General features: G+C 34.9%; 1 pseudogene across 1 annotated transcript; it reads left to right on the top strand.

The window, feature by feature from the left end:
- Positions 1–7369: 7369 nt before the first annotated feature.
- On the top strand, positions 7370–8777 carry LOC149543074 (putative methyltransferase TCM_000168; annotated as a pseudogene). Its single transcript, XR_016355211.1, has 2 exons — positions 7370–7739; positions 8225–8777. The product of XR_016355211.1 is annotated as a putative methyltransferase TCM_000168 (transcript).
- The last annotated feature ends 3168 nt before the right edge of the window (positions 8778–11945 follow it).

Below are 11945 nucleotides of genomic sequence, written 5' to 3'. Positions count from 1 at the left end.
CCCCCAAACCTATACAAAACAAATAAAAGATAAAATCATGTTAGTCATAATATCATTATTGGTAACAATGTTCCAAATGCAAAGAATTATTTGTTTGAGCTTCTAGCAATGATCAAGTGGCTTATTGAATGACTTGATGAGTCTTGGAAACTTCTCCCATTGTATACTTGCTTTCAGTAGTTTCAAGTTTTTGGTTACATGCACACAATCATGAATTTACATCAAAAAGCATTCACATTGTAACAATTTTCATTTTCTTTCATTACATTTTGATCTAAACAACAAATTCTAAACTTTCACTTATTCAAATGACTAATCTAAAAATGGGTCCTATTAAAGAATCTAATATAAATTCAAATAATGTATCTAGATTCTAAACAAATCAAAACATAAATCTATGATTTAAATTTATCTCATCACTTAAACATAATAAAAATACCCACCTTATCATATGGACAGTCTTGGGGGAGAGGTTGTAACATTGTATTTGGATCCAATTGATCACTCTTTCTCTCTCTCTCTCTCTCTCCCTCTTCAATCTAATGAGCCAATTGGATCTGCTCTACATTTTAATGTCTCAAGTATTGCCTAATGGTTTGACTCACGAACTTTCCAAAGAATTTTAATATGTGGTTTTCCACCATATTTTATCAAGTGGACATTTGATACGACAACAAAGTTTGAATAATGAAGAATCTTCCTCTTTGTTTGTCAATCCTTGAATAACCACAAGTTAGGGTTCTTCATAGAATATCATCTATCCCACGTGTCAGTTACAACCACCGCATCGACATGGTACTCTAAACCTTCACCATCTACGACTAAGTGATCCAAATTTTTTTTAGCTTGGACACAATGACACAAATAATAATCTATCCCCTCTTCATTGTCTTCAGGTGCAATAATAGCAAAAACATGGCCTATAGTGACAGTTATACAAAATGCGATCATTAATTCAAAAAATACTTAGGTAAAAGTTATAAAGTTATATAGTAAGATTAAAAAGATATAAATATATATATTACCAGGTTGCACTAGATCAGACAAGTGGTAAAATTCAATAGACAAATCCATCTCTACCAATTCCAATGCTTGTGGGGGACGATAGGTGTCAATTGGGTCCAAAACTCGTATATCCCATTTGTCCACCCATTTAGTTAACTCATAATTATCCCAATTTTCATCTGTACATGATGGACAATAGTATTTCATTTTTCATGTGTGAATACTCCATGAACCTACATCAGAGTTTCTAAAAGAGTGCAACTCATTGGATCCTATTAGTGTACAACAATCCTCATATGGTACAATGTTAGTATTATCTATCAACCAAAAAAATCTACGAACTATAGAATAACCTTCCTTAACTAGACTCATTGCAACATTACACCACTAGATGATGGATTTTGCATCTGTCAATATTGCTCCATCTTTATACTTTAGTTCTTCGCAAGCTAAGGCTATTTTGATGCATGTGCCTGCACCATTGTGCTTTCCCTTTCCATGACCAGCCTCTATGAAATTTCACATATATTGAATTCTACACAACCTGTGCATCTTGCTCAACCAATAAAACATTCATGCATTCTTAAATTGAGAAGCACAATTGTCTAACCAAATAATGTGCTGACAATATGTTATGCTCATGTTAACCAAATCTCCATAAAATAGTTGAAAACAACCATGTACAAACTCTGTAGAATGTGATTGATCATCACTGATGTAAAAATGGTACTCCCTCAAAATCTTCTTGTCATCCTCTATACTTGTAGGTGAATGCATAAATGTTATGTGAACAAATATGGAAACCTGTTGAGAAGTATAATACTTTGCTTGCACCTCATTTTGTGGTTATAGTGTGTAATTCTCTGCGAAGTCTACAACCCAAAAAATGGTATCTAGTGAAAACGTATCCTTGCACAACTTGAATTGCAAATCCAACCATTGAGCTCTATGTGTATGCCTTACATACTTGTAAATAATCTTTTCATGAAAAATTTTCATGAATTCATACACTAAAATCTTTTCAATGACTAAATCATATCTTTTACCCTATTTCCCATCTTTTAGAGCATATGTCACTATCTTAAATTTTCTGTAATCTACTATTTCATTTTCAATTGTATGTGTACTATCCATATGTTGACAAGTTGATAAAAGTTGCAAAGAATCACAAAATGAGCATGTACCATCCAAGCATGATGTCTTGTAAAATTGTTGGTCATCTCCTATTTCACATAAAATGTTGGATATGAATTCCCTTGAAGATCTTGGTGTCTCATTCATGTCACAATCCTGAAAAAAACTCAGAATGCAAAAACACACATATATGCGTAAAAACATCAAAATGGTTAGAAAATTCAATATATATCTTACAACAATAAGTTGTCTGTGTGTGATTTATCTTCGCATAAAAAAGTTTACCCGTCTCAAAAAATATGACTTATTTGAATTTAAGGATACATACCAATAAATTTTGCAAAAAATTGTGTCTGAGTTGAGTCCAAAAAATGTTTTTCATGTGGGTCACAATTTTGGCTACCAATCCTCCTTCTTACAACATCTCTTTGATTAGGGAAAACACATGTGTTATTTTTCTAAAAAATTTTGATCAATGATTTCAAAGCTTCACTAATTCTTTATCCTTTCTTGGTAGTCTACCGCTAAATATCCATAACTCATTTTTTGTTCGATCTTCCAATCTCTCATGCCTTAACATGGCTCTCCTTAGAGTACCTCTACCAATTTTCAATGTTTTTCTTGTCTTTCTCATGAATCGAGCTTTCTTCATTTGGGTACTTACTATTGTCGATGTAAGTACTCGTCTTGTGATATTACTATATTTGGTGTGTGATTTAGAACCCACTTTGTCATAAGCACTCACTAGATTCTTCACAATATTTTTTCATTTGAATTGTCTATTGTTCTTAGCCCATAAATCTTTATGATAGGCCTAAATTTCAAATTTCTCATCATTTCAACAAATAATTAGCATTGACCTATAATATTTAATTCTTCAAAAAATAATCTCCACATACGATTAACTTTTCTTTGACAAATATGATTGCTAATCTTGTCAGGCATTGATTTCAAAATGTTAGTATCAATATCAATCAAATATTTTGGTCTTCTAAAATGAATTCTAGAAGGTTTTATAATCTCTTTCATTCCCTCAACATTTTAAACATCAACATAAGGTTGAGTGTATTGTGTACCTTGAACTAAAGATGATGTGCTTTGGCAATAAGATGCAAAAGATGGAATATCACCTACTTGATATGTTGATGTTGTGCCTTCAACATGACATGATGGAGTGTGTACATCATCAGATCTACAAATTAGTGTCTCTTCAACATGAGAGGATGATATGACTCCAACATTGGAAGATGGTGTAGCTTCACAATTCAATTGTCTTCTTGAGCATAACAGTCTCATTCATTCTCTTTATGTTTCCAATTCTTCCTCTTTGTTTTTTTGTATCGGTGGTTCTTGATCCTCTTTGAAAGTCAATTCTTCATTATTGCTTTGCAATTTTTTTAATTCACGTAGTAGTTTCATTTTATCTCTTTTAATTGCCAAATCTCTCTCCCTATCTTCATTTGTTTGAGTTTTTAGTTTCTTCCTTGGCATGATGATGATTTCTACATGTCAAATTATTCAAACATTTGAATTACTTACAATGTGTAAATTACAAATCATTCAAATACATATAAAAACTACAATTATTTTAATGAATACACAACATATATATCAAACAACTTGCCAAATTTCTAACCATTTTGAAATAACATTTCGTTCAAACATACAAATTTTAATGAATTCACTATATATTAAACAACATGTCAAATTATAATCAAATTTGTATCTATATATCAACAAACAATATTTAAAAAGGATTGCACTAACCTTTTCTATAGAAAGAATATTCAAAAAGCCTTCAAATAGTGTATCCAATGATTGAATTTGTTGTTTGCTAGTGTTAAAAAGTCTTCAAATAGTGTTTGTTAACTTCCAATAGCTTGAAACCTGTGTTTTCTATTGGAACAACAAAATGCATAACAAACAAAAAGTAGAGAATGGATAAAATGGGACCCAAACTTGCTTTGTGACCATTTTTGGGTGATTTGACATACTATGTACACACTATAGTGCATATGCACTATAAAGCATGTATGCACTATGTCAAAACACATCTCTCCCTATCCCACCATCCCCCATCCCCTACTCTCTCTCTCTCTCTCTCTCTCTCTCTCTATCTATTCTCTCTCTCCTCTCCCATCCCCTACTCTCTCTCTCTCTCTCTCTCTCTCTCTCTCTCTATTCTCTCTCTCCTCTCCCATCCCCTACTCTCTCTCTCACTCTCCCTCTCCTACTCCCTCTCCCATCACCTATCTCTCGCTCTCCCTCCTCTACTCCTCCCATTGCCTACTCTCTCTCTCACTCTCACTCTCCCATCCCCTACTCTCTCACTCTCTATCCTCTCCCATCCTCTACTCTCTCTCTTATACACACTCCCATCCCCCCTCTCTCTCCCTCTCCCACTCCCTCTCCCACCATCTAGTCTCTCTCTCCCATCTGCTACTCTCTCTCTCCCCTCTTCCATCCCCTAAACTCTCTCTTTTACAGATACACAGTCCTATCCCCCCTCTCTCTCTCCTCTCCGATCCCCTACTCTCTAGATCTCTCACACACACTCCCATCCCCCCTCTCTCTCTCCCTCTCTGAATCCCTCTCCTACCACCTACTATCTCTCTCTCTCTCTCCCAGCCCCAACTCTCTCTCACACTCTCTCCCATCCCCTACTCTCTCACACACATTCCCATTCCCCCTCTCTCTCCCTCTCCCACTCCCTCTCCCACCACCTACGCTCTCTCCTCCATCCCTTACTCTCTCTCTCCCCTCTCCCATCCCCTACTCTCTCTCTTTCCCACAGACATACACACTCCCATCTCCTCTCTCTCTCTCTCTCTCTCTCTCTCTCTCTCTCTCTCTCTCTCTCCCTCCCTCCCTCTCCCTCTCCCTCTCCCACCACCTACTATCTCTCTCTCAAGTACTCTATCTCCCTCGCTACTCTCTCTCCCATCCCCTACTCTCACTCTCTCTCTCACACTCTATCCCATCCCCTACTCTCGCTCTCTCTCTCCCATCCCATATGAACTCTCTCTACCACCCCCTACTCTCTCTCTCTCTCACTCTCTCCCATCCCCTATTCTATCTCTCTTACACACATTCCCATTCCCCCTCTCTCTCTCCCTCTCCCACTCCCTATCCCACCACCCACTCTCTCTCCCCCATCACCTACTCTCTCTCTCTCTCCCCTCTCCCATCCCCTAAACTCTTTCATAGATACACACTCCCATCCCCCCCCTCTCTCCTCTCCTCTCCCATCCCCTACTCTCTAGATCTCTCACACACACTCCCATCCCCCTCTCTCTCCCTCCCACTCCCTCTCCCACCACCTACTATCTCTCTTTCTCACTCTCTCCCTCTCTACTCTCTCCCATCCCTTACTCTCACTCTCTCTCTACCACCCCTACTCTCTCACACGCTTGCACTCTCTCCCATTCCCTACTCTCTCTCTTACACACACTCCCATCCACCTCTCTCTCTTCCTCTCCCACTTCCTCTCCCACCACCTACTCTCTTTCTCTCCCATCCCCTACTCTCTCTATCTCTCTCTCCCCTCTCCCATTCCCTACTCTCTCTCTTTCACACACACACCCATTCCCCCTCTCTCTCCTCTCCCATCCCCTACTCTATCTCTCACTCACTCTCCCTCTCCCACTGCCTACTCTCTCTCTCTCTCTCTCTCTCTCTCTCTCTCTCTCTCTCTCTCTCTCTCCCACCCCCTACTCTCTCTCACATTTTCACACTATCTCCCATCCCCTACTCTCTCTCTCTTCCACACATTTCCATCCCCCTCCTCTCTCTCCCTCTCCCACCACCTACTCTCTCTCTCTCTCTCTCTCTCTCCACCCCCCCCCCCCCATCCCCTACTCTCTCTTGAGCTACTCTCTTTCCCCCCTCTCCCATTCCCTACTCTCTCTCTTTCACACACATGCACTCCCATCCTCCTCTCTCTTGCTCTCCCTCGCCCACTTTGTCTCCCACCACCTTCTCTCTCTCTCCCCCATCCCCTACTCTCAATCTCTCTCCCATCCTACTCTCTCTCTCTCTCTCTCTCTCTCTCTCTCCCCATCCCCTACTCTCAGTCTCTCTCTCCCATCCTGTACTCTCTTTGCCACCCCTACTCTCATCAGATTCTCACAATCTATTAGTAATTTCATTAGTTTCTCAATTCGATTGTGTCTATTTTTAGCATTGGATGAAAATGATCATTCAATGTTTGTTTATCAAAGAAAGATATATGGAAACTAATCACATTATAAAATTCAAATCTAAGTTACATAAATAATTGTGCCTTTTGATTCAAAAATAAATACATAAAAACTAGAAAAATCCAACTGATTCATTTTTTAATATTAGTAAAATACATTTTAAAATGAAAATAGAAATTACTCTAATTTCAACTTCTCACGATTTTAAAACTATAGAATTAAAACAGATTATGATAGGCTTGTGGATAAGTCATACGAATGGGTAAAGAAGCAGAATACATTTTTTCCCAAAGAAGCTTTTTCATTGGTCTTCCTCTTTGGAAGTGTCCTTTTGAAAGATGGAGTGCTCCCTTTCAATGAGTTTACTGTAGATTCAAAATATTGTCATTCTTCTCAATGCTACAATCAATAGAATTCCCTTCTCCACTCATCTAGACTTGCCCATTTATTGAAGATTGCTTGATATACTTATGTCTTATTGTTGTTTCGTTCTTCTCTATTATCATTTTCTTCTTATTCATCATATAGCTTTTGTATTATAATTAGTTTGGGTTTAATTTTTTTTATCACAAGTACAATTATGAAGATCTTTTCTATTAACTTTCTTTTTCCTGAGAGGGTGACTTAAGGAGTGTTGAAACTTGAAATCAAATGATGCATCTTTTCACTCTAGCTAGTTAGGCCAACCTTCATTGATGTCCAAAAACATATTAGACAAAACCACAAAACTGTTTTTTCCACATATTTGACCATCTCATCTCATTTATTCTAATAATAGTTTGTTTTTATCTAGCGTTCCTTATAGGATCTTGAAAAAGAAACAAATAAAAACAGTCTTCCTTCAGTAGGCAGGGGTAGCAAACAGACCGTGATTAGCAACAAGGGATCATATTACTTATGTGGTTGGATTTAACTACACCGGATCATTAGTAGGTTTTAAAAAAACTAAGATATTCTTGTGTGCTTGAACAAGTTGTTTGGGATAAGATTATATTGGTATTTCAGTCAATATACAAAGGGATATTGGCAGATCTTAGAACGAAAGGGATTAATAATAGAAAATCTTGTGAAATAAACTTTAAAAAATTGATCCTTTTATATGCATTTACAGACTCACCATATTTCGTGTGGACAGATACCGCCAGAGATAGAAGATAAGAAGAGCGAGTGGTGGAACAGAGGAAGGATACACATGTCAGAGAAGGGGCCTCCAGAAATTGGAGATCTGTACTTTGCACAATTTCAAAAGGATTTCAATGGGTTTTTGAGAGCACGGCGGAAGAAGTGGTGGAAGGAGGGCAGATGTTTCTGGTGATTCCAAGTGCAGATAGAAGGCAGCCCTCGTTCTCGGCCTTCCTCGGGGAATGTTTAGGGTTTGCCATTCAGGATTTGGTCTCTCAGGTTTGTTTTATGGAATCGTCGGGGACGACTTTAAGTTCAATTTTTTTTTAAAAATAAATCAAATTTAAAGTTTGTTTTTAAAGTTCAAATCATGAGAAGTTGAAAGTAGAGTAATTTCTATTTTCATTTTAAAATATATTTTACTAATATTAAAAAATGAATCAGTTGGATTTTTCTAGTTTTTATTTATTTATTTTTGAATTAAAAGGCACAATTGTTTATGTAACTTAGATTTGAATTTTATAATGTGATTAGTTTCCATACATCTTTCTTTGTTAAACAAACATTGAATGACGAATCATGGATTTTCATCCAGTGCTAAAAATAGACACAATCGAATTGAGAAACTAATGACATTACTAATAGATTGTGAGAATCTGATATTGTTATTTGATTTTCTTATTTTAATGGATATATACATGTATACATTTATTTTTAATTGGAAATATTATTTCATTTTCAACTTTTACTTTTTTAAATTACAGGGAATTGTAGAAGAAGAAAAATTAGATTCTTTCAACCTTCCAGTTTACACTCCATCTGAAGATGAATTAAGAAGTGAAGTGAACAAAGAAGGCTCTTTTACTATTGTAAGACTTGAATTTATCATTGGTGGTGGTGGTGGTGGTAGTATAGGTAAGTTGGATGATATTGAGAAGGGAAAATTATTTTGTAAACAAATAAGAACAGGTATAGAGGGTTTAATTTCATATCATTTCGGAGAAAAGGTAGTAGAAAATATCTTTCATAAGTATGGAGAGATCCTTGGAGCCAACATCATAAAACTTGAAGAATATATGAAGGAGTCATATACAATTGCATTAACTCTTGAAAGAAATGTCTCTATCTGAAGTATACCAAGAATGATGAGAAGAAATTAACTCTATGAGCCAACATCATAAAACTTGAAGAATATATGGAGGATTTGTGTAAAATTGTGCATTAACTCTTGAAAGAAATGTCTCTATTTGAGGTATACCAAGAATGATGACTCTATTAGATTTTAAACACTTGCAATAGAATAATTTTTAAATACAACTTTAGTGTATCCAATGTATTGGTGATAGTATGAAGAAGTATGAGTTTACTAAGTGCTCAAAAATAGTTTTAAATCTAGCTCGATGTTACCAATAGGATAGCCCTAGGTGTGTAATGTATCTTTGTTGTAGTATCCAAAGTTGGATTTTTCATTGTACTTGCATTAAAAAATGATACAATGTAATAGAATAATTATATTTACTAAAATAGTCCATCACTACTTTAATGAAATTCCTATCTGACATTATGTTTTTGAATTTATTGTGCGATTATTTTTGTATCAACATTTTCGATCACATGATGTGATCCATAATTAGGATGAGAGAAAGAGAGCATCAAGAGATGACATTCTCTTGATGCTCTCTTTCTCGCATCTTGATGATTGATTATATAGTGTGATGTGAAACGTTGATGTAAAAATAATAACACAATTCATAAAATTAGATAGTTTCATATGGATAGTGGAAATCTTCTTGTTCTTAATGAAATTCCTACCTTTATATTTTGGAAGTCCTACATGATGAAACTCGGGAAGACTTCTTCCCACTAGTATCTACTAATAACCTAGTAAAATTAGATAGTTTCATATGGACTGTGGAAATCTTCTTGTCCTTAATGAAATTCTTACCTTTATATTTTGGAAGTCCTCCATGATGAAACTCATAAAGACTTCTTCCCACTAATATCTAGAAATAACCTAGGACTTACAAAAGATGTAACATCTTAATTCTCTCTTCTATTTTATGCAAGACATACAAAAAATTGTAGCACAAATTGTCGCACATATATTTCTCAATCATTTCTTTAACAATCTTAAATGATTTCTAACTAGAAAACCATACAAATTTTCTTGAATCTTATGAGAACTTCCAACATATGTATAATCCCTTTATATGAAAAAGAATCTCACTCCCATCCCAACAAAAATTCTCTCACATAATAAGACCAGTTTACAATTGTTCTTCTAGATTAATTGTAGTAACATCACCCTCTCAATCCAAAAGCAGTATAAAGAGTAGCTAGAATCCAATACTCTTCCAAATCTACTGCTATTGAATCTAAAGTAGAATGTCATAGTTTTAGTATGTTGTGGATTTGTCTTCACTTTAAGCATTTTCTAGTGATAATATCATAGATCTGCAATAGGTCACCATTTGAATATGTTGTACATTTGGCTTCAATTTAAGCATTTTGACATGTCATTCAAACTGAAATGTCCTTGATTACGAAGAAGACCTTAATCATGTTTCAATGAGGATGGACAAAAATTATTTTGAGAGGTATGGAGAAAAGACGGCTAAAGAACTCACTCTTTTCAGAAATTATGTTATTTAAATTTTTGAAAATATATCTAAATATTTAATATAATAAAGTGAGCAACAGACGAAAACTTAAGCACTGTAGCTTTTTATAATTTTTAAACACATAATAACACTTTGCATATGTATGTCACAATGCTTGTCAAATAAGACTATGTTGAGCACATAAATCCCTAAAAAGGGCATGTCTGTCGAAGACAAAAACATTCAAAAGCATTTCAATAGCACATTTACATAATGACACACAAACCATATTTGAGAATGATGATTCAAATGTAAATGGGGATGGCAAAAGGTCAAACCTTATCAGTATGCTATTATTGCACAAAATCAAATTGGGGCGTCCTTCATCTGTACATAATTGCTTTGAATTCATAAGGTGCTATATGATTTTGTAATTGCAGCAAGTTATGAATATGCTAGGGATTTTTATAATTAAACTGTATGCACTTCAAACTTATAATTACAATAATGGTCTCATTGTTTTCCATTTGTGTTCAGGTACATCTATAGATAATGTCAAAGAGGACTTAGAATAACATGTCTACTTAGATCATTGTGGGTTGTATATTGATGTAGTGCTATGCCTGATGGTATTTTTGATCGTGCTATTTGTTGATAGGTAATAATTTCTATCAACCATATTACAGTATTGTCAAAGAAAATATTATGGTTAAGAAAACATTAAGATTATGTATTTAGATCTCCTTTTCGTTTATTTATTAATAATATTGAAAACTATTGTCAGGCATGTTATTCATCCTAGTTGCACGGTAGCGAGCTAAACCTCGAGTGTACATAGAGTGTGTGAAATCTAGACTAGTCATTTCACAAAAATAAGTAATTTAATACTCTTTATTGATCTCTTTGTTGTTGTATTTTGTTAAGCTAAAAAACATAAATATGCTTAAGAGATGTAACATATCAGGAGCTAGAATACTAGAAGTTTAGAAAAGAAGGAAACACATGATTTAGACATGCCATTGGCTACATTTATGCTAGCTCTAGTATGCTTATAGTAAGGATGCATAAAACTTGGGTCCTTTGCTTTTATTTTTCCCTTCTATTTATAGAATTTTACGAAGGATTGGGGTAAAGATGTAGGAATTACTTTTTTATCCTGGGTAATGATAAGTCTAAAAATATTTCATAAACTCCCAAAAGGAAATAGACTTAGTTTGTAAGGATAAAAGGGCTTTTCTTTTCTTTTTAAATCCAAAAGGATGGCTTTTCACTTTTTGAGGGGATAATGACTTTATTTAATTTTGCATTTTCTTTAATTCATATTTTTGTCTTTTTGTTTGATTTTTTATTTCCCCTTTTGAATTAAAAATACCCTTTTGAGATGATTTTAAAATTTTGAATTGTAAAATACTTAGGAAATTAAGTAATTAATTGATTAATTTAATTGCATAATAACTTGATATTGTGATTAATCCAAAAGTTTGTTAGTTTTCCTCATTTTTCTTTGATTTTGCCCTTAATCTTTATTGATTTGATGAAAATTATGTTCCCAAAATCCCGCCAATTTCAGGGTGTCTACAAATACAAGAGAGAATTTAAAAAATCCCTCAAATATCCTATAATAAACACATTTCCATTTGATATCTCGGATGTTGTACTTGGTGTCCCCTCTACAGTTTTGTCTCAAAGTGTATTTAATGTTTCGTCTCCTACTGACTCTATGGTTTCTGACTCTTTGCCTGCTTTGAGTTAGAATTTTGTTGTTGTCCCTTCTACTACTGTCCATGCTGTCCATAACACTACTTTTAGCTCTTTGGCTGGGGGGTTTTTGGGAATTAGCAAGGATTGGCAGAAAGTGGTGGGGAAGGTGGAGGATGGTTGGATT

The sequence above is a fragment of the Cupressus sempervirens genome, chromosome 8, assembly GCF_028749045.1.
Source record: "Cupressus sempervirens isolate cs-2001-9-10 chromosome 8, ASM2874904v1, whole genome shotgun sequence".
Classification (NCBI taxonomy): domain Eukaryota; kingdom Viridiplantae; phylum Streptophyta; class Pinopsida; order Cupressales; family Cupressaceae; genus Cupressus; species Cupressus sempervirens.
The sequence above is the reverse complement of the archived record's forward strand: the minus strand, read 5'-3'. Positions and strand labels throughout refer to the sequence as shown.